Source organism: Leptonychotes weddellii, chromosome 2, assembly GCF_054177405.1.
Source record: "Leptonychotes weddellii isolate Sample4059 chromosome 2, ASM5417740v2, whole genome shotgun sequence".
Classification (NCBI taxonomy): Eukaryota; Metazoa; Chordata; class Mammalia; order Carnivora; family Phocidae; genus Leptonychotes; species Leptonychotes weddellii.
The window spans coordinates 174,165,706-174,189,397 of NC_138370.1; the positions used below are offsets into that span (position 1 = coordinate 174,165,706).

The window sequence follows — 23,692 nt, forward strand, 5'->3', positions numbered from 1 at the left end:
AAGGCTCTGCTCACGAGACCTCCCTGCTCGGGATGCCTCCCGTGCCCATTTGTTCCCTCCACAAACACTGACTGTGCATCTTCTGGGCTCCCAGCTCAAGTACAGACCGTGAAACAGTAACAGCTGCCATCGTGTTACCCAAGACCTGGCAGGGGAGGTGGCTCGGATTCGGATGACTGCAAAGGATGATGTCAGCACAGAGAGCCTGGGGGGCTTCCTGGAGGAGATGACCTCCAAGCTGCATCCTCAAGGAGAAGTAGGAAGCTGGCTAACCAGGTTAACAAAGGATAAAAATGATAAGACGTCGGGCGCCTGGGTGGCTCAGTTGGTTAAGCGACTGCCTTCGGCTCAGGTCATGATCCTGGAGTCCCGGGATCGAGTCCCACATCAGGCTCGCTGCTCAGCGGGGAGTCTGCTTCTCCCTCTGACCCTCCCCCCCTCATGCTCTCTCTCTCTCATTCTCTCTCTCTCTCAAATAAATAAATAAAATCTTTAAAAAAAAAAATGATAAGACGTCAAACCCTACTGGATGTCCATGCATGTTCGTATGTGTTCCAGAGGATTCCACCTACCACTGGCTACCGCTTGCCCCCCCAGGGGATGGAGAAAACGAGGGTCTCTTAATTTCTGCATTCTCTTCTCTGTTTGAGTAATTATTTTTTTTTATGAGATGAATGTTTTTTTTTTTTAATTTATTTATTTGAGAGAGAGAGAATGAGAGAGAGCACATGAGAGGGGGGAGGGTCAGAGGGAGAAGCAGACTCCCTGCCGAGCAGGGAGCCCGATGCGGGGCTCGATCCAGGGACTCCAGGATCATGACCTGAGCCGAAGGCAGTCGCCCAACCAACTGAGCCACCCAGGCGCCCTGTTTGAGTAATTACAACAACAAATACTACCTCAGCCATTTTAGAAGGCAAAAAAAAAAAAAAACTTAAGAGGGGAGAAATGAATATTTGAAGGAAAATTGATCCCAAAGCAAAGATTCTAAAAATGTAATGATTTCTCTACAGAGGGGGGATGCATCTTGTCAAAAGCCTCTGCCACTATTTCAAAACTGGACCCCAAGAGGCTGCTCAGAATTGAACTCTGGGGCAGGCACTTCTCTCGGCCTCAAGCTGACTGAGACGAGGATGGGGTGTGGAGCACAGGACCGACAGGTGGACCCCATGATCCTCAAGACACCTCCCCACGCAGCAGCACTTTTTCAAATGTTTTATTTTTGCAAAGTTGCAGAACTACAGAAAAATTCCACGAATAGTGCAATGAACTCCTTATACCTCCATCTAAACTGGCTGATTGTTCACATTTTTCCACATCTGCTTTATCTGCCGATAAAGAATACGTTTCCGTCTATTTTTATCAACAATTGAAAGTAAACTGCGGACGTCACAGCCTAAATGCTGTGGTTTTTATCTCTTTAGACCAAGGACATTATGAAATCACAACATAATTAGCAAACCCAGGAAATGTTATCATTGATACGTTTCATATTCAAATGTCAGCAGTTGTAACAATAATGTCTCTGTAGCAAAACGATGATTTTTCTTGACCCAAGCCTCAGAGCACTTATTAAAAGCAACTGTTTGCAGGATGCAGCCATGTCTGTCAGAATACTCTGGACCACAGACAAACTTCCCCGATTTAATCAAGTAGAAAAGCAAAATATAATGATAACCAAGAATAATAAGCATCATCAGGTAAAGAATAATCTTTGACAATAGGGCACAGCAGCTGGGAGGGACTCTGAGCACAGAGAGAGAGGATGACAAATCTTCAGCTCATGCCAGCTCTGGTCTTTGGCTCCTGGCCTAAGAAAACACAAGCCACATGCCCTGCAGCCTGACTGTGGAGTCCCCTCTGTCCTTGGGAGCTGGCAGAGTGGACCAGTCAGGCCACGGTGCAGAAAAGCAGGGGACCTGAGCTCACAGCCCTCAACCTCCTGAGTCACTCTGGAGAAGTCACACAGCTGCCATGGGCCTCAGTTTCCCCTCCCCGAGGGCCCTTGGAGCAATTACAGTGGGCGCCCAGCCTACACACAGGCTCTCTGGTCATAAAGTCCCCTCGCCTTCTGGCCCATTCTGACCCCTCGGCACTCCCAACTAGACCATGACACCCATCTCCCTGCTGAGGACTGGTTTCTTCTGCTTCCCTCCACGGTGTGCTCCCCACTGGCCACCTCCTCACCCTCTCCCACCCCATGCAGCCCCCCAACCACCCTCTCATCCATGGTCACCCTGAGCCGTGCAGAGTTCTCATTCACGGTCCCTTGATCCTGGCCATTACTACTTCTCTAAGAATTGGAAAGCAGTAAAATATATTCACAGACCCTCCGCTCCCCAGTGCCCTTGGCATGAAAACCACACTCCTGGGCCTGAATGAGGCCCTTCCTCATCTGGTCCCCACCTTCCCTTACCACCGATCCACTCCAACTCTCCCCACCCACCAAACCAACCATCCGAGAGCAGCAACCCTGGCAGGTGGGTGAATTCTCTAGGGGACCGTTGAGGCCACGGAGGTTCAGAGAGGTTGAGGAACTTGCACAAGGTCACTCAGTTCAGGAGTGACAGACCAGGGCACAAATGAGTGAATTGCCTTCATTCTACATCAAAAGCAAAACATTTCATTCACGCTGCCTCTGGACAAGGCTGGAAAGAACCCTGACAGTGGTTGGAAGGGTGATGAGAATACAAATGAATGCCATTTTCTTGTTCTTTTCACAAGACGTTCATCATTTCATAGAGTTTTATGTTCACAATGGGAAACTATTAATGACGAGAAATCAGCAGATATCACTGATAAAGAGTCCCACAAGCATTTCACATTGCAGATACGCTACGTAGAGCTGATAAAGCTGGTGGCCTGATTTGAGCTGAGGACTCACCCAGCGTGGCTGGCACCAGGCGGGATTTCCCACTCGGCTCTGCCCAGGCAGAGGGACGCTGCCCTAGACAACACCTGCCCCATGCCGGCCAATCCTTGGCTGTCTCTGAACCTGGAAAAGGCTTTGGATTCAGGGCTCAGACTTCTTCTCTCCAATTAAAGCAATAGATGCTTCACAAGTCCCTTTAAAGAGGCTCAAAGGATAAGCATGTATTTACTTAATGATCATGTTGAATCCCACCAAGGCCCCTGTCCTCTCTGCACCTGTTTCTTCATCCATGTAAGAGATAGAAATACTGACATCCAGGGGGCCAGAACTGACATTCCTAATAGTGGTGAGGTACTCTGTTCCACAAACAATAAACGGCATCGTTACCATTTCTTGAGAACCTATTAAGCTCCAGATACTTTCCCATGCACTAAAGATACAGAGATGAACAGGCAGTTCTGCCCTGGGGGGTGAATGGATATGTAGTGGAAAGAAGAATTATAAATCCCTTCAGGGCTTGAACTTGACCTTGAGCACAGCAGGGAGCCTTGGAGAGGTTTCTGCCAGGGAGGGAAAGGTTGGACACCTGTGCATTTCAGACCAGTTGCTCAGGGTCCACACTGAGGGCTGCCTGGAGGGAACCTCCTGGGGGTAGAGACAGCGCCGAAGCTGTGTCTTCATCTGGTGAAGGAGAACAGGCCAGAGGCAAGCCACGGATAAGGACCCACACAGGACTTACAGCCCAAGTGCAAGGGACAGGGAAGAATTCCTAAAGCTTGAGTTAAGCTGTGTTACACATTTTGATCTATTTTTGAATCTCTCCAAACATTTGCCAGGCTCCTTATCACTCCTAGCTGCTGGGCTGTTTTACTGCAGGAACGAGAAGCACTGTGCCACGTGACCCTGACCCACTTGGAATGGGGCAGCGGGGCCAAGGAGAATAAAGGCTGGGAGAGACTACCTCCACATTTACAAAGGGGGAAACAGAGGCTCTCAGAGGTGGACTGATGGACTGACGTTTCCACTGAACATGCAAGACCAGGGATTTGAACACAGATCTGTCAGGTTCCAGGGCTTGCTTTGTGGTATCCCCTACAGGCTGAACCTCCTATCAGCATCCACAGTCTGGTGGCCAGAAGGAGTCAGAGCCTGTCAAAATGGTGGGCAGGGCAAAGTCCTTGCTGTCATGAACAGTGACCCCCGCCTGGACACCCACTGGCACCCTGAAACCACAAGGGGAACTTGGGGAGGGAGAGGGTGTCAGCAGTCAGACGCCAGTCTCCCTAAAGTGAAAAATATTTAGCAAACATTGATGTAGAGAAGAAGTGAGCTCCAGACTTGGAAGGGACATGTTAAAAGGCCATCTGGTGCCATTTCCCCATTGTACAGATGGGACGGAGAGCTGAGAGAGGAGGGTGTGTCTAATCCACATGCACACAGGGCAGCAGCATTGGAACCCCGACCCTTCTTACCCTGGTGTCATACTCAGCTTAGTGAAGGTTTATAAGCCACACCACCACCTGCTCCAGGAAGCCCTCCATGATCACCAAAATCGCTCCCCTGAAGGCCCGGGCCTCCCCAGGAAGCCTGTCGGTCAGATCCAGAATTGAGTCCTGGCTCCATCCCTTACTGCCTGTGGGACCTACATCAAGTCATGTCACCTGAGCTGAGGTTCTCCTGCCTCCTGAGGCTGTGGCACAGATTAAGTGAATTAAGGCAACCCCTTCCCGGGACTGACCCGCGGACCGACCCAGGACACGATAATGGCCGCATCTCTCCAAAATCAACGCCGCCACCCACGTCGGGGTCACCAACCCCCTGGCGGCCTGGGAAGCACCTGATTCCATCGTGCCTCCGAGCCTCTCCTCCCCACCCCTGCCAGGCCGGGCCCCAGGGTACCGAAGCCATCCCTCACCACCCCGCCCATTCTGGTCCTGCCCCACTTCCAGGCAGTCACGCTGACTCCTCCCCTTCCACTTTATGCCCCACCCCCTTTCCCCAGGGATGAAGAAACTACCACCGGGGAACCCAGTAGTGGGGAAGCCTTCAGAATGGACTGTGGTGTTTATTAATTTTTTTTTAAGATCTTTTATTTATTTGAGAGAAAGAGAGAGTATGAGAGGGGGGAGGGTCAGAGGGAGAAGCAGACTCCCCGCTCAGCGGGGAGCCCAGTGCAGGACTCCATCCTGGGACTCCAGGATCATGACCTGGGGCAAAGGCAGAGTCACATAACCAACTGAGCCACCCAGGCATCCCTGGACTGTGGTGTTTAAAAAGAAGGCCGGGTTACCAAGTTGGTACAGCGAGGCCTGGTAAAATATGAAATTTGCACACAAAAGTGCGGGAAGAAAAATAGACCAGAGGGTGCTTCTCAAACACGTTTTGCTTTTTTCGTGCAATGAAATCTTGTGGGGGCTGGGGGGTCCACACGGAGCTGCTGCTTCTGGAACAACCCGCTGCCCAAACCTGACTCCTAGGCTGCCCTCCCTGAACCAGCCCGCAACCACCCCCCATGTGTGGGTGAGTGCAAGTTCTCGTCCTGAGGCCCCAGGCTCCCCTACTCTGACCACTAAACGCCTCTGCCACCTCCACCACCTGCGAGGGCCTGGTTTCCTCCCGGCCTCCTGCACGGTGCTTGAGAGGAACATAAAGCACCCGCCTGGGGGGTACTCAATACAAACAACGGCGGAGAGGCCCATTGCACGCACCAGGCCAGGCAGCCCTGCCCAACGTGAGCCCTGCCCCATCCCCCACCACCTGCTCCCTGGCGTCCCAGAGACCCTCCCAAGTGCCATCGATGGGACAATACTGCAAAGCCACAAACCCACAGGACACCAGGCCCCTCTCACCCTCAGACACAGGCGTCTCCCAGACAGTGACCCTGCCCATTCTGCCAGGCAGAGAGTGAAGGCAAGGAAGTAGCCCAAGGGCAGCCCCAAGTCAGGCTCCTGGCCCCGGGCCCAAAAGCTGCAGCCAAACCAAGAGCTGCCATTTCTAAAAGCCTGCTCTCGGCCAGGCAATGTGCAGGGCATACCCATCTCAACCCATCCTCAAAACCTGTAAAACACAGAACAGTGCCATCCTCATTTGACAGATAAGGAACACCTTTGAAAGAAGTGAAGTCACTTGCCCATTGTTCACAGCTTATCAGTCAGGACTCGAACCCAGGTCCCTCTCACCCTAAGGCCACTTCCCAGCTGCCCGAGGAACTGTGTCAGTTTGTTTTCTATGCTCAGGACTTAGCAGCATGCCAGGCACACTCCCGGAAGGCACCCAAGCACATTTTTAGGGAGGAACAGCAAGGCTCACTGTGCCATCACCCTCCCAGAACAAAGCATATTGATAGCAAATTAAATACCACTGAATTAGCCTCAACACTTCCATAAAGCTATAGTTTCAAAATATTCCAGTTCATTAAAAGCTTCTAATATCAATAAAAAACCATCTACTTCAATTTCCCACCAAACACTCCCACAAACACAATTTCTGATAAAATGGCTACTCACATTCAAAACCCACATCAGAAAACTCCCGTCAAATAGAGGGTTGGGAGTTGTTATCAACATTCACAAGAACGTGAGAAAACTTCCTCCTGAACATTCTGTGCCTGTGGAGTTTTCTTTAGCCCTTCACTGTAAAATCTTACAGATACTGAATGGGAGGGAAAATCTGAGGTGGGGACAAGCAACGGCAACTGATACTTGGGCTGCAAGAAAAGTAAAGCATCCTGGCGAGACCCACATCCTCTCCCATCAGACACAATGCAATATAACTCAACCAACATGCACCAAGTAATAATAACCACGGTCCCCACTCACACCGCCATCCCTGTGTGCTACAAAGTGTTCCAAACTTTCCCAGGTATCTATTACTCCACAGCCCTAAGACATGGGTATTATTAGGGTCCCCATTTTAGTGTCCCAGCAGGAAGGGGTAGGTAACTTGGCCAAGGGAACCCAGTTAGCAAATAGGGGTGTGAGCAGGTGGTCTGGCTCCAGTGTCCACGTCCTTACCTGCTCTTCTATGTAGCTCCCGGCGACAGGTGTTACACCAGGACCTGAGCGTAGAGCCCCAAGCGTGGCCGGGACACTGCCTCGCCCAAAGGAAGGTCAAAGTGACTACATTTATTGAGCAGCTAGCTAAGCCCCGGCAGTTGTGCACACCTGGGAGGGGAGAAGGCTGCCAGCCCCTGGGCGGCCACCAGGCATCAGGTGCTTTACACACATAATCCCAGGGCTCACAAGGTCCTGGAGAGACATGTGTTAGTCTCATCTCACGAGGACAAAATATCAGCTTAAAGGGAGTAAAGGATTCGCTCAAGTCCCTACCTTTGCTCTTTCAACTGCTACTTGCTGGCTCTTGGCAAACTCCCTGCTCCATTTTAGAATCTCCTCTTTATTAATGGGCAAAGTCCCCTGTAAAGAAGTCCCAGAAAAGGCCCCAGCTGTCAGGTGGTTTCTGTCCCGCCTCTGCTGAAATGAGTCACCAGGCTGACAACTAATCACACCGCCAAGAACAGGCAGGGGCAGCCAGTGACTTTCAAGGAAACGTCGTTTGTGGTTTCCACATCCTTTCTACACCAGCCACTCAATGTGCCTAGGGCACTCTTCAACAAACACCGACCAAGCGCCTGCTGTGTGCACAAAGCTAGGGCGGAGTGGCCACAGAGCCTGTGTCCTAGCTCCTCTCAAGCAGGTGACTCTAGAAATGACGGGGCTAGGGTGGGGCTGAGTCAGGTAGGGAGAGACCAGGGCCTCCAAGAGGGACATAATTACAGAGCTGGGGTGCTTGGCCCAAGATGTGCTTACTGCCAGGCTACTCCCTGCCAGGTTAGAACCAGCTGAGCCAGGGAGGAGGATGGTCAACAATGACCTCATCAGGTGTAGACATTTGCTGGCCCCGGGCTGGGCACGAAAGCCTCAGACATGACTCCCACGTGGGTCCTGAGCTGCAGCCGGTGAGCAAGAAAGACTATGAAAGAGGACAGCCCCACAGTGTGGTCAGGGTGGTGACAGAGAGATGTGCAGGGCCCGGGGGCGGGGGGGTGGGGGCAAGCGCCCAAGGAGATGAGCCTGAGGCACCTAGAGAGGCAGCAGAAAGGCAGTGCTAGGAAGAGGGCACAGAAGCCCAGGGTCAGGAAGAAGGAAGGGAGCCTGGCAAATTCAAGGAAGGCACAGGGTTTGCTAGGGAGGGGTCAGTGTCGCAGAGGGTATGTTTGTGTCCCACCCAAATTCCTGTGTTGAAACCCGAATCCCCAGTGTGATCTTATTTGGAGATGGGGCCTTCAGGGGAGTGATTAGAGTGAGATGAGGTCATGAGGGTACGACCCTCAAGGTGGGGTTAGTGCCCTTATAAGACACAAAAGAGCTGGCTTTCTCCCTCTCCTGCTCCCTCAGGAGCACACAGTAAGTAGGCAGGAAGAGAGCTCACGTCGAAATAGGCCTGATCTTGGACTTCTCAGCCTCCAGAACAATGAGAAATACACTTCCAGCGTTTCGGCCCCCCAGTCTATGGTGTTTTTGTGATGGCAGCCTGAGCTAAGACAGTCGGAAAAGCAAGAGCATCAGGAGAGGTCACAGATGTGATGACAAGGAGGGTAGGCTTCATCCTGGGCCCCAGGGAACACGTTAAGCAGAGGAGTGACATAGCCAGGTGTAATTTCAGGAAAAGATCACCCTTTCTTGGTATGACTGCTGTTCTTCCCAAACACCCAATAACTCAAGAGCCGTAATGCAGAAGGAGTGGGCAGACAGGACCTGCAGCCCTCCTAGGAGGACCTGGGACCCTCAGGATCTGTCCACAGACTCAAGGTGAGGCAAGGGCTGGCCCTCATGGGGCTCTTCTTCTCACGTAGCTCAGCTCCGTCAGTGATGGTCCTGGAGGCTCCGGCTTCCCAGGCCCCAGACTGAGCAACGTGGGACTCTTGGGAGTTTGAGACCCCACAAAGAACCAAACATGGTACCGACGGGTGGATGACAACAAATGGGCACAGGTGCCTGGGAAGGGATGGCGGCCAATGTCTAAAACAGAGCAGAACCATCAGCATGTCGGGGGCCTGGGAGGTGACACTGAGGATCTGGATTGCACACCCCATTCCAGGGAGCCCTGGTACTCCCTGAAGATGCTTGGGGGTCAGGGATCTACAGCAACAAATGTTTGATTCTATCTTTTCAGGTGTAATCATTTTAAACTACACAGATAGCATACGAACTCAAATGAGCTGCACACCAAATGTTAACCCTCTGGAGACCCCACTGCATGGACCTGAGCTGCCAGGTGAATACCCAGCTTTGCGAAGCCTCTCTCATCACCTCCAGTACAGGGCATCCTGAGATCGCAAGCCAAGTGACCGATCAAACCCTTACCAATTGCAAGTATGGTATTCAAGGATTCGCAAAGCACAGATTATTTCCACAACCATAACAAAAGCTTGGCAACACTGAGGATGCCACGGCTGTTAAGACCACAACTATCGCTCCCAATTTTTCATTTTGGAAGTTATATTCATCAAAGTGACCTTGCTGTTCTCATGCACTGACCTTATAGTAAGTGTTATGAATTTAAGCTCATAAAATACATGCAATAATAAACCATCATTTCCCTGTTTTTTATATTCAGGTATATTATGGTATAGCTGTTAAATTAAAAAAATTTTTTTTCATTTTACAGATGGGGAAACAAGTCCAGAGAGAGGTAAGGCTAGTGCATTGTTCAGTGATTATCTGTGATCATCATCCCTGCTCACTGCACTTCGAGAGAGCAAACACCAAGTGCCCAGCACCCAGCAGGTCCTCCACACACACCCTGGGGAAGAAGGACCACTGCAAGGTGTTACAGCCGTAGGTGGGCAGCACATGAACCTGAGCCTGGGACTCCTGGCTCAGGGCTGGTTTTTACACTCTGCCACTTTCCCTCTTTCCTAGAAATGAGGTGACAGCCCACATCCATCACAAAGAGGGAGAGAATACCGTAGAGCAAGGCCAGGACATCTTCCTTCTTCCAAAGGAAACCACTAGAAGCCAAGCACCCTTCACCCTGAGCACCAACATGGGACGTGTGCATATTGGACAGAGAGCTGCCCTCTAGGAACTGCCCTTAAGAAGCAAGGGTCTCCGCACTCAGCTGTAGATTCAGGATAGCAGGGGTGATTCCTGCCTGCTGGAGGGAACCAGCCAGTTAACTATCTCAGTGATGACCCAAAAGACAGACTGTGTAACAAGGGATAAGTGGGGACCAGCCCTGCCTTCCCTGGTTCTCAGACTGGAGGGAGTATCAGAATTTTCCAGAGTTTGTTAAAAGCCAGGCTGCAAGGCTCCAACCCAGTGTTTCTGATCCAGTAGCTCAGGCTGGAGCCTGAGAAGGTGCATTTCTAAAATGCCCCCAGGGTATGCTGATGCTGCTGGTCCTGGAACCCACTTGGAGACCCATTGCTCTGGTCAGTTGCTTACACACTCTCCTCATTGTGGCTCGCTGAGGCAGATGTTCATGGAAGGTAGGAAGGGCAGGATGCAAACTTAGGAGTGGGGTGGGGGTGGGGAAGGCAGAGGAATGGGCATTCCAGGAAGTGGGGCAGCATGAGCAAATGCAAGGAAGCTGGAAACAGTGGGTGGGGAAGTCAGTAGCTCAGTCTGGCCAGGAAGTAAAGGTGAGAGTCTGGGTGATGGAGGATGAAATGGGAAGGACAAGTGGAGGTCTTGGATGTCGGGCTGACAAGAGAGGAGTTGAGCATCAGCTACAGGCCAGGCACTGTTTGCTGGTATTGCCTCCTAATGTCATTGCCTTGTGGTCAGAAAGTATACTTTGCATTATTTCTACCCTTTTTAATGTATTGAGGTTGTTTCATGGCTGAGCATATCTGTCCTAGAGAACAATCCATGTACAATTGAGAATACGTATCCTGATGTTGTTGGTAGGTCTAGTTGGTTTACATTGTTGCTCAAGTTTTCTATTTCCTTGTTGATCTTCTATCCAGTTGTTCTATCCATTATTGAAAGTGGAGTATTTAAGTATCCCACTATGTATTATTGAATTATGTATCTCTCCCTTCATTTCAGTCAGTTTTTGTTTCATGGATTTTGACGCTGTTGTCAGGTGCATATGCTTTTATGATTGTTTATATCTTCCTGATGGATTGACCCATTTATCGTTATAAAATGTCCCTCTTTATCTCCATTTTTTAAGTCTATCTTATATAGTACCAGTCCAGCCACTCCAGTTTTCTTGTGGTTTTGCCCTTTGCATGATATATCTTTTTCCAACCTCTTACCTTCAAACTATTTTATCTTTGAATCCAAAGATGTGTGTCTCCTGTAGACAGCATATAGTTAGATCATTTTTCATATGTTCTGATAATCTTTGCCTTTTGATTGGATTGTTTAACCCATTCACATTTAATGTTACTATTTGTATAGCTAAGTTCATGTATGCCATTTTACTGATTGTTTTCTATGTGTCTCATGTCTTTTTGGTTCCTCTGCTCCTCCTTTACTGCATTCTTTTGCATTAAATGAATCAGACACAGTTTGGCATAAAAAGTAGAGCAAGAACTTCAAAAGGCTAATTATTTTGAATCCAGGTAGCAAAATTACCTCTCTGACAATTTTTAGTTTCTGAAATGGCTTGTTTTCTTCCTTTCTTTCCCTCTTTCTTTTCCTTCCTTCCTTCCTTTTTTTTAAGAGAGAGAGAGAATGCTTGCAAGCAGGAGGGCAAGGGACAGAGGGAGAGGGAGAGAGAGAATCTTAAGTAAGCTTCACGTCCAGCACGGAGCCCAATGCAGGACTCAATCTCTTGACCCTGAGATCATGACCTGAGCTGAAGTCAATAGCTGAACACTTAACTGACTGAGCCACCCAGGCACCCCTGGCTGGTTTTCAAATCAATCATGATTTTTTTCTCTCTAGTTCCGGCAAACAGGAGCACATCAATTATTTGTCCAATAGTCATGGGACACCATCTAAAGAAATGTCTACTACCAGCTTCCTGGGTTGGAGGATTTGAAGATACAACTTGACCTACCCACCAGGAGGGATGGGGCCATTCACAATGTGGGAATCACCTTCATGACATGGAGCAACTGAAGTGTGGTGAGAGCTCAGTGCTTCAACCCAAAGTGAGAAGGGGTAGTTGGAATTTACAACAAAGTCCACAGTATGGGTATTTTCAAATGCATGGCACTGCTCTTGCAGACCTGGCACTGACACTAACGAGGCTCTGGTGAACAGAGGGCCCTTGTGTACCTGTCACAATGGACAGTTAAGACCCCATCCCAAACTGATCCCTGCCTGAGTGACTTATGCCCCCAACTTCCTGGTCACTTGACCTCTTAGTTTCCCTACTAAGCCCTCTGGTTCATCAACAAACATGAAGGGAAGCTACAACTCAGGACCTTGTGAACTGCACAATCTCAAATTCACCATCTATGTTGTCAACACCTGAGGTCTACGGCACCCGGCACCCCTCTCCCATCTTCCACCTGAAGCACCCCCAATTTCCACTATCCTACCCAGCAATAGGACTTGCTTGTGTCTCTGGTCTGAAGTGTCTTGCATTTGGGTTTAGTCACCTCTGTAGAAGTCTCAGGGGATCTAAAATGCCCAGGCAGTCATCAACTGGGCTCATCCTGGGTAATTCCAGGGAGAGGTAAATGTCAGTAAAGAACCCGTTTGCCTGAAGGTTTAAACAGATTAGGCACAATCTGTAGGCATCCAGGCCCTTGTTCGCAATAAGGTATCTGGTTGGCAAAAAGAACATCTAGCCCTCAGCCTGGAAGGACCCCAGACTTGCTGCAGGAACCCAATTACTGCCCGGCTCAATGAGCTCACTCACCCTGCTGCCCTGGCTCAGGAAGCCATTCTGCCAACTTCCGAAAAGAAGCCATGTCTTCAAATGCATTATGAGGTGCCACTTTGAGGGAAAGGGAAAAAGCAGGACAATTTAACAAGAACTACAACCTTCAGTAAACAGGAGGTTTGGGATTCTGAAGAACAGCTTGCTAGTCTATCTGTTGTCCTGAACTGAAGGTGAGATGGTGAGATCCCTGGGTGCAGGGGAAGGAGACTATGAAGAAGCTAAGATGCTCCACAATGTCCTCTCTAGGCTAACATGGCCACCGGGGTGTTTCAGCCCGAGCACTGTGGTATCTAAGGCTCGCAGGGTAGTCACGAGAGGGAGCTGCTGCAGAGAGTGGAGTGAGGCTAGTTAAGGACAGAGCGGACCCGACACAAGCAACAGAGACAACCAACCACCTCCCTGATGGGGCCCCTCCCAGCACTGCCATTATCGGGATTATCGGGATCTGCGAGACTAAAGGCCCAAAATCTACTGACCACCTACTGTGCAGCCCACCCTTTGCCAGGCTCTGGGAAGCCTCCTGTGAATCAGATGGTATCTCAAGCCTCCCAGAACCTTCTGGAGCCTTCTGTCTAGAGGAAGAGTCAGATAAGTCACTGACAGCTGCAATACCACGTCCAGGGCAGGGGGTGCTTAGGGCAGCAGGAGCCCCAAGAACATGCCTGACCTGGCCTGGGGAAGGGGGAGGGGGACATCAGGTAAGGTTTTCTGGAGGAAATAAGGCCGATGGTGGATCCTAAGCCAAGTGGAAGAGGTTCACCACGTGGATGAGGGCAGGAAAAGCGAATCGGCAAATCCATCAGAGGGAACAGCATGTGCAGAAGCCTGGCTCCATCAGGAGCCGTGGGCACATGGTGCAGCTGGACACATGCACCACGTAAGGCATTGGAAGAGAGGGAGGCAGGAGCAAGCCACACCATGCTAGCAAAATTGGGTTGAGCAGAAGAAGCCCCTTTGGTCCATTCTTCTGCTTCCAGGCTATTCCTGTCTTAATCCGGCCCTGGTGACTTCATTCACTCAATCCGAACTTGTAGAGTAAGCAAACAGCTCTCTCCTGGGGGCCCAGGAAGAATGGAGGAGGTAACACCCCAGCCGGGCCACAGAGCAAGCAGGATGTCACAGGTGGGAGGTGGGGAGCCATTCCAGGCAGAAGGAACTGGCAAACAAGGATCAGTGCTCAGCAGGCAGGTACAGTCTACTGGGGTAAATAATGGCAACTGAGTTGGGAGCAGGTGTGGGGGCTTTGAACGCCCAGCTAAGGTCTGCACACTTTTCATATGTAATCAGCAACTGTCCAAGTGCCCGGTGCAGGCCCACTACTGCCATTTCTACCTGCAACCTCAGGTAATTCACTCATTCTGCAACACTGAGGCAGTGCGGGCCCGATGAGGGCAGGAAAGAAAGACTCTCCCGCCCTCCATAAGCCACCCTGGGGCTCGTTTCTGCTTCTTTGGGAGCACACCCCACTCTGAACCTCCCACCCCAGCAGAGAGTACCATGCCAGGCACCTGCAGGTAGGCGTGCATGTGGAAAACAAGGACAACATTAGGCGACCCCTGCAAAACTGAAACAAAGCCCTCCCCAGACATCTATGTGGAGCACAAGCACCTTGTGATGGGTCCAGGGGGTCACACCCCCCCCCCCCAGAAGGACGCCAGAGCTCCCAGGGGTGAAGTGACTTGTCTCCCTAGTGGCTCCTGGCTGGATCGGGGATGAAAGGCAGATTCACTCCCAGGCCTGGTAGGAAGTAGTGGAGATGGGGTGCAAAGCAGAGGAGAGGCGCACAGTAAGAAGGCGGTCGTGCCACACCCTAAGAAGCAGCTGCCCTAAACCAATCAGTTTGCCATCTTGCCCTCGACCAATCAGAGCTGGCCATCAGTTGCCCTTGTCCAATCAGAGCTGGCTGATCAGCTGCTCTCACCCAATCAGAGCTGGCCGTGGAGAAGCTGCTGGGATGGGACTCCGGCGTTCAGTAGCCATGGAAAATGCAGGTGAGGTTGCAAATTCCTCAGAGAATAGCAACCAAATCCTGATGTGGTTATTACATGCATTGGGATTACTAAGGCTAGAGCCATCAAATGGAGGTCTGTCTTCGTAGAGTGGCCCACTGCTCTTAGGCCATCCCGGAGTAGCCATCTCAGCTGCCATGCACAGGGCTAGGCGGAGATCCATCACTGCCGGCTCTCGTGGCAGGTATTGCGTCCACGGCGCCTCCTTCCTTAGATTCTTCAGAGAACAAGCACAGTCTCAGTGACTGACTGGGTTTGTGATTTATTTAGATTGTGTGGGTCTCTCCTTCCCCAGGATGAAAGCTGATGTGGGCAGGGACCTCGCCACACCTCTTCTTCATGGGGCCCTCGTTCCTTCCAGGGACACACAGGAAGCCCTCAAATATGCACTGTCATTGCTTATCATCAGACTGAGCTTCTTGTTTACAGAGGAGGAATCTGAAGCACAACAAAATTTAATTAACTTGCCGAGGGCCATGCACTTCATAGAAGGCAGAACCATGGCCCCCTGGAGCCCGGCCCCTGCCCTCAAGGAGGCGAGAATCTAGAGCAGCGCTGCCCAAAAGAAATACAATGGGAACCCCGCCCGCAATTTTTAATTTTTTAATTTTCTAGTTGCCACGTTAAAAAATAAAAAGAGGGTGCCTGGGTGGCTCAGTTGGTTAAGCGACTGCCTTCGGCTCAGGTCATGATCCTGGAGTCCCTGGATCGAGTCCCGCATCGGGCTCCCTGCTCGGCAAGGAGCTTGCTTCTCCCTCTGACCCTCCCCCCTCTCATGTGCTTTCTCTCTCTCATTCTCTGTCTCAAATAAATAAATAAAATCTTTAAAAAATAAATAAATAAAAAGAAACAAATGAAACGTATTTCACATTTCATTTGGCCCAACAGATCCAAAAGAGTATCATTTTACTGTGTAGTCAATGTTAACATTTTTTCCTGCGATCTTTTTCACTCTCCAGTTGATACAAAGTCTTAGAAATCCAGTGTGTATTTTTCACTCACCAGCCCAGGTCGATTCAGAGGAGCCACATTTCAGGGCTCAATGGTGCTGAGGGGCGGCGAGGGGACGGGAGCTCGGCTCCAGGAGCCCCCTGCCCACCTCTGGGCAAGCAAGCATAGACATCACCCAGCACATGGAGACTCATTCACGATCACTATGACCACATCTCCAACTACCACCAGCAGCAGCACCGGTTACAAACACCTACTGCTCACCAACACGCCCCTGGGCAGTCTGCACAGGTTTTTTCTGAACTTGCACCAACCCAAGAGCTAGGGACCCTGGCTGGTCTTCACATTGACTGAAAAAGGAAGTGAGGCTCAGAAAGATTAAGAGATGTGCTCTAGGTCACGGAGCTAACAAGGTGCAATCGGGAAGTCGAGTTACATCTGACTCCAAGCAACAACAGCAATTATTTATTGAGCACCTGCTGTGGGCCAATATCCTGTGTTGAAAGATGAGCGCAAACACGCCAGGCAAGGTTCCTGCCCTCCTGGTGCTTTTGCCCTAGCTTTTGGGGGATGGCAGAATAATAGTAGACAAGGAAAACCCCCTTCGGATGGTGATGATTTCAAGAGAAAACAGATTGCAGTAGGGGAGAATCAACAGCAGAGGGGAGGTGGGCATCTACCTGGGGTGCACAGGGAAGACCTCTGCGAGGAGGAGAAATTTAAGCCGAGACGTGAAGGATGAGAAGACCATAGTTCTGGCGAGGGCAGGGAAGAGCGTGCCAGACAGCAAGCAGCAAACACAAACCTCCAAGCAGGAAGAGTCCCGCATGTTCCAGGAACCAACAGAAAGGCAGCCGGGCTCCCATGCCCGAAGCCTCTCTGGAGCAAGCGGGTTGGCCCCCCTGCCATTCCTCCTGCCTCAGGACACTCCCACACCCCGGCTTGGAAAATGAAAAGCCAACAAACCATTCTCCAGATGTCAAGAACAAGTCAAGGCTGGAAGCTCCCAGCACAGCACCTGGCATGGAGTCCGCATCCAGGAGCATCTGCTGAGTGGCTGAATGATGCATGGGCAGTGAGAGGAGAGCCTGGAAGTGCCAGAAGGGAATCTGGGCAGCAGGGGCCCCAGCAAGAACATTTTAACACTTCATAAGCCTTGCTTCAAACACTACGCACACCAGCCAAAACGTGGAAACCACCCAAACATCCATCAAGAGATGAGTGGATAATACAGTGCAGCCTATCCCCACGATGAAATATTACTCACCCATAAAAAGTACTACAGCACTGATACCCAATACAACCTGGGGGAACCTTGAGGACATGATGCTGAGTCAAAGGAGCTAGTCACAAGAGGCTACATGTAAGAGGATTCCACTGTTACGAAATGTCCAGAATGGGCAAATCCTTAGAGACGCAATGCAGACCGGTGGTTGCCAAGGGCTGAGGGAGGGGGGAATGGGGAGGAACTGCTTAACGGGGACAAGGCTTTCATTGCAGGAGACGAAAATGTTTTGGAACTAGAAAGAGGCCGTGGTTGCTCGACGTTGCAAATGCGCTATATGCCACTGAGTGGTGCACTTTAAAATGGTTCATCTTAGGGTGTGTGAATTTCACCTCAATTTTTAAAAAGCAGGGGTGGGGGGGAGGGGGAGACTTGTTTCAACAGAAAAGTCAGATTGTGACCCCACTACCGATAGCTTGGGATCCTCACAGGCTGCCTGTCCTGCAAAGGAAGCAGGACACCCCTCAGTGGTATGTCGCACCCCTCCAGCTCTGAGGAAGGGACCAGGGGTCAGTCCAGGGCTCCCAAATCAAAATGCAGCCGAGGTGGAGGCGCTGGGACCAGGAGGCCAAGCCAGCACGTCCCCTGACCTGGCACACACAAGGGCATTACTGCCACATGGGCAGCCCTTGGCAGTCTCGGGACGGTCGCATACAGAACCTCCTTTCATTCCCTAGAGTGGCCCTTCAGCCAAGTCTGGGCCCTGGGGCAGAAAGGACAGCAGGAGTCCACATCCACCCAGCATCTGGGTCCTCTGAGGTCCAGGCGGGGGCTTCAGGACATGTGATGGGTCCTGAGGATACTTTCAGGACCTGGCAAGGATAAAGGGGACACCACGGGCCTCACAGAGAGGATGGACCTAACACCCCGTTAAGGTGTGGCTGCTCGAGGGAACAGCATCGTAGCCACTGTCCACCGCGTGAGGCTGGGCCTTCACCTCTGCTCTTTATTTCATCCCCTTACCCATGTGGTCTGCAGGGACAGGAACCTAGGGCTGTCCCCGTTTCAGAGAGGAGGACACAGGCTCGTCCACCATCAGCTGGCAAATGTCAGAGCCAGCATTTGAACCCAAAGCTGCCGTCAAAAGCCTCCTGCGCTAAATTATGATGACAATGACATTTGCTTTTTTCCTACAAAACTCCTACAAGGCAGCCTGGGGTCGTGGTTAAGAGTGTGGACTGCCAGTTTGGGATGACGGGAAAGTTCTGGACTTGGATGGGGACGGCTGCACAACAAGTGAACATACTGCTACTGACCAGTACACTTAAATGTGCTTAACGGGATAACCATTATTAAATATTACATATATATGTAGCACAAAGATATTTTAAGAAATGATCAGGCACCAGGTCATTAAGAAATTGTCAATAGGGGCACCTGGGTGTTCTGTTGATTAAGCATCCAACTCTCGATTTCGGCTCAGGTCATGATCTCAGGGTCGTGGGCTAGAGCCCTACATCAGCTCCACACTCAGCGGGGAGTCGGCTTGAGATTCTCTCTCTCTCCCTCTCCCTCTGCCCCTCTTTCACCCCGTGCATGCAAGCGCTCTCTCTGTCTCTCTGAAATAAATAAATCTTTAAAAAAAAAATTGTCAGTAAATTTTTAAAAATAGATATCATACAGACCATATTCTCTAAACATGGGAAAATTCAATTAGAAGCTAATTAAAAATACATAAATCCCCCCCCAAAAAAGTAATAATGTGGGCTGCTTGGGTGCAGATCCCTGCTCCCCACTTACCAGCTCTGTGACCCTGCGGCAGGCTTCAGAGGTTGTCTGTACCCATCTGTAAAGTGAGAAACACAAGGCACCTCCCTCTGGGCTTGCGTCCAGAACTGAATGAACCCAAATCAGGGACAGCGCAGACCAGGGTGCGGCAAACTCCGGCTGCAAAAGGCCAGGTAGCGAGGGTTTCTAGCTTTACAGGTACCGGCCACAGCTGCGCCACTCTGTCAACACGGCAGGAAAGCAGCCACAGACAACAGGTGTGCCAATGGGCAGGGCTGGGTGCCAATAAAACTTTATTTACAGAAGCAGGTGGCTGGCTGATAGGGCTGCAGCTTGCCGACCCCTGGCATACACCCTGGCCCTTGGTAGGTGCTTAACAAATGTTAACTGCTACAATCAAGAAAAATGGCATTTATCTCAATTCATTTCTAGAGATGAATGAGAGGTAAAATACTTCCTGTTGCAGTTCCAAAAATAAATACTAATAGGAAGGCAAGAGCAGGACCTCAGTGCCCGCCCTCACTCTGCTGCTTTCAGGTCATGCTGGACCAGCCCCGGCCACTCTCTGCAAGCTCTTCCCCTGCTATCTCCTACAGGAAGGGGCTCCTAATCCCTGCCTCACAGTCTGAGGCTCCCAGCAAACCCCCCTCCCCCCTCCCCCCTCCCGCCTCCTTGTTCCTGCCCCTCCCCCACTGGCCCATGGTCTCTGGGCTTTCCACCTGGCCTTGGAAAGGCTAGAGCAAAGAAAACATTTTCTGACAGTGTTCAGGGCTAGAGGGACAATGACAAGCAAGGTCCCACCGCTGGCTGGCCCTGGAGTCCTTTCCTGAGCCTCAGATCACAGCAACACGAATGGTTTCTACTGGCTTCAAGGTAACAGATTTCCATCAAAAGCACTGAGAAGCCTCCTCTGATTGATTCCTCACATGGGCCCTGTAGGAAGGTTGACTTTCCATTACAGGGATCAGCATGTTCCATGGAGCAACACCTAAGTTCTAGAGCATGGGACCCCCGCTGGCGAGTTCCGCCTCTGCCTCCCTCCACCTCCACCTCCAGGCTCAGTCCCTGCCTGTCAGGTGTTCACATAAGCCCTTCCCTAGAGAGGTGCTCGGCAGCTTCAGCAAGAGAATTCCAGCAGGAGTGGGAGGTTAAGCAACAATAGCTCTATTCCTCACGTGAGCATCCCAAGAAAAGGAACCGGGGCATCGAGCGGTTAAGTGTCTTGCCCAAGGCTGCGCAGCCAGGAGGGTCTGAGCTAGTCCTCAGCGCAGCCCCTCTGACCCAGCCCTATTCCAGCCCTGTTCCTTCACGGCTCAGCTCACCTAGCTGGTGCTGATGGTTTGTTCCTTTAAGGGGGTTAAGAGTCTTCTTAGGAACTGGGTGGAAATCACTGTCACCACTGAGCAGGAAAGAAGCTCAGATGGCAGAAGCATCAAAGGAGCTGCTCGGGGCAGGTGGGTGGCCTTTATTAGGGCACCATGAGCTCAGGACTCCTGCCTGCATCCCTCAGCACCTTCTCACACAAATGTGCACAACTCTCATTAGCCAACACGCACCCACTCCCTCCGTCTCTCACTCCCATTTATGGAATATTTAGCGTATTGGCCTGCTGTTGTCAGCTGGGGAGGGACACGGAGGGCCTCTAACTGGGGTGGCTGCTCTGGGACAAAACCGAAGGACTGATTTTTGAACCACACACTCCCTCAACATCATGACCACTTACTCAGTGATGCCAGTGCCCAGAGCCCACACTCTGATGCCCATACCAGCCCGGCCAGAGGACCACTGCCCCCAGTCGTATAGGAAATGGAGGCTCAGAAAGGTTAATCCTGTGGCCTGAGATCACACAGCCTTAAGGAACAGGACAAAGCTGAATCGACTTCAGGAGCCCCCACAAGTCAACTCAAACACCCCAAGGAGACCAAGTGAGGAGCCCCAGAACACGGCGCAGTCATCCACAATCTTTCTGAGGGAGACACCCCGTTTTGGTTACAAAGCCCAGGTGGGAGGCACTTCCTCAGCCCCAGCTGGGGGAGGGGCAGGGCCCCAGTGGATGCCAGGCAGCCTGGCTCCAGAGCCTGCAGAGAGGCAGGTCCCATTCTCATGCTGACAGACACCTTGCTCTGCAATTATTCCTTCTGCCACTCATCTCCCGGCCCCAACAGACCCTTGACACTAAAGAGTGGGGCCTCCATCCTGCCTCCTCATTGTGAAATCCTCCAGCCAGGCTAAGGAGACTGTCAAGCTCTGTCCCTCCCTAGGCATGTCCCTCTTATAGCGCCTGGCATGATCGCTGTGGGCATGACTGCCTCCCCAGGAAGGTGGAGCCCCCGTCCAAGCAGGGCTCCCCCTCAGACCTCACTGTGACCCCACTCTCCGGTGGGCAAGGTCTGCTTAAGGAAAAACTACACACATATGAAAGTATACATGGATATATGTTCTAAAAGAGCACAGACGAGAGAACCCACAATCTGTTCGGCAAAGTCAGGAAACACCACCAAGACGTCACAGGAGACCTGGGCCTTCACATATGAATAGGAGTTCTCCAGGCAGACGAGAGAGGGGCACATTTCCCAGGAAAACCGAAAACGTGGGGAGAAGCCTACGTGTGAAGACAGGTCCAGGGAACACAGAGGTAGCACATGAGGCTGAGACAGTGGGACAGGGAGAGAGGTGGGCCAGGGAAGCCAGGATGTGAAGAACTATGTGAGGTCACCGAGGCAAGTGGGAGCTAAGGATGGTTTGTGAAGGACAAGCAACGATCGCATTTGTTGGCCTGCGCTCTCAAGGTGGGAGTTACCCCCAAGCTCTGGAGAGATGCTCAGCATTACAGACCCCGTGCAAGAGTCTCAACAACAAACACTTCCCAATCATGCCCTGTCTGGAAGACCTCTCTTAGAGTGAGCAGATCTCCTAGAAGTCGCCCTGCTGGGCAAGCATCAGAGAGGGGTCCTGACCACCCCATGCCATCCCCAAACGTCTTTGCCCATCTGGGCTCATGGAAGTGCCACCCACCTGCCCAAGGTCTGGAGGAGAAGCCAGACTCACCCTACACTGGCCGGTCATCAGTTAGCAGGGAGGGCCCCCCTCCGGTGGGATATTTACCATGATCAGAGCCCTGTGTGAAGGGTTGAGGCTGCCCCTGCCCTTCCAAATCTCATCTGGCCTGGGAGGCTGAGAGCATCAGACAGGACAACAATGTGTCCCGCTCTGCCATACAAGGAAACTCAGACGGGGCAAGGGGTTCTTCCTGACCTTCGTGGAGAAGGAGCTGGCCAGTTGAAGGAAGGGCGTTCCCAGAGAGGGACCAGCGCAAGCAAAGGCCAAGGACAGTGTGCCCATGAGTGTGCGTGGAAAGGGTGGGGGTGGCGCAGGACCACTGGTTAGATACAGTATCTCTGGAGTCTGAAGAGCCGGGCAGAGGCGGGCAGAGAGCCTGGGCCCGCCAAGCCATCAGGAGAAATGCAGACTACGGTGTGTGGGGAGGGGTGGTGGTGTAGGGGTGGTGTGTGTGGGAGGGGGGCATGCTTCTATGGCGAAAGACTCCAGCCTGGCAAGTGGCCTCCATCAGGGATGACGAGGCCGGATCCTCAAGAGCCCGCAGCAGGGAGGGTGGTGATGGAGTGAGGGGGCAGGGGGCTGGTGACGAGGGCACGTGCACTAACGCAGGCCCATAGGCCGGGGCCTGAACGCAGGGTGTCCAGGCAAGGTGCCCCGCCCCGCGGAACCAATCCCTGTGCGCCATCTCCCCAGGCTGCGTGCGTCCAGGGCGCTCCGGCGGGGCAGCAGGGTGGGTACCAGCCTTTCTTCCCAGCGCTTCAGCCTCCTCCCGGAGCCCACGTGGGCGGAGCAGCGCGGGATGTGCGTGGCAGGGGCCGCCTCGGCGGGTGCTGTGCGTGGGGCGGGGGTGCAGGCAGGGCGGCCTCGCCCTCCTGGCCCCCCGCCGCCCCGGAGCGGCCCCGGGCTCCAACCTCTGTGCCACCTCGGCAGGGACCTGGGGGAGACCCTGACTTACTCAGAGGGTAGGACTCCGAGGGAACCGGCCGGCCACGCCCCCCGCGCCACTCCCTGGAGGCAGCCGGTGGGTCCCCCTCCCCCTCCTTGGCTCGGGGGCGGAATGGGGAGAGGAGTGGAAATGGGGGTGGCGTGAGGGAGAGAGGGGAACTGGGGGCAGAACAGGGAGGGGGCCTATGAAGGGAGGCGACGCAGAGTCCTCCTGCTGGGAGACACTGCAGGGGAATTTGGAGGGGAATGGGGGATGGGAACGGAAGGGTGGGGGACCACAGAGGTGAGACGAGAGAGCGGCAGGGGATCTGGAGGAGCGAGAAGGCTGGAAGAGGGGGAGGTGGGCTATGGGGCGGGGCGGCACCGGTCACCGTGTCCCCTGCAGCGGGGTCCGCCCATCGGTCGCTGGGTCCGCGGGTCCCCTTCGGCTAGGGCGCGCCTCCCGTCCCCTCCCCTCCCCGCCCGGCGCACCTGTACCCACCTGCTCGGCGCTCAGGCCCGAGCCGGGCAGCAGCTGCGGACGTAGCGAGCGCAGCCCCGCGCCGCATCCTCCGGCCGCCCCCTCCCCGCCCCGAGCTTACGTTGCCGCCGCCCCCGCCTTAAAAAGGACAAAACGGAACAGAAAAAGGTTGCGTGCAAAAAAAAAAAAAGAGAGAGAGAGAGAGAGAGAAAGAAAAATCGTAAGAAGCAACCGAGGAAGACGGACAGATGCACGCGCGGCTCGGCGGGCGGAGGTCGAGGTGCGGCGGCGCCGGTGACGGCGCTCGGGGCAGCCGGCAGGCGCGTGCAGCACGCTCCCGGCTGCAGCTCCTGCGACCGCCCGGCGCCCGGCTCGCGGCGCGGCCCCGCCCCTCCCCGGGTCGCCCCTCCGATTGGCCCGTCCTCCTGCCAGTCAGGGGGAAGGCGATGCGCTCGCCCCGCCCCCGCCCGGGGCCGAGGCCGGGAGCGGTTCGGCGGCAGCCAGAGGAGGTGCGGGGAGGCCTGAGCGTGCGCACT

At 52.7% G+C, this 23,692-nt stretch overlaps 1 protein-coding gene across 1 annotated transcript in view; it reads right to left on the reverse strand.

The window, feature by feature from the left end:
* JAKMIP1 (janus kinase and microtubule interacting protein 1) overlaps positions 1 to 23,482 on the reverse strand; it is a 122,533-nt gene extending 99,051 nt beyond the window's left edge. Inside the window, exon 1 of the mRNA XM_081813178.1 lies at positions 23,178 to 23,482. The gene's annotated coding sequence lies outside the window, so the exon portion shown is untranslated. The remainder of the gene's footprint in view (positions 1 to 23,177) is intronic.
* Between the last annotated feature and the right edge of the window lie 210 nt (positions 23,483 to 23,692).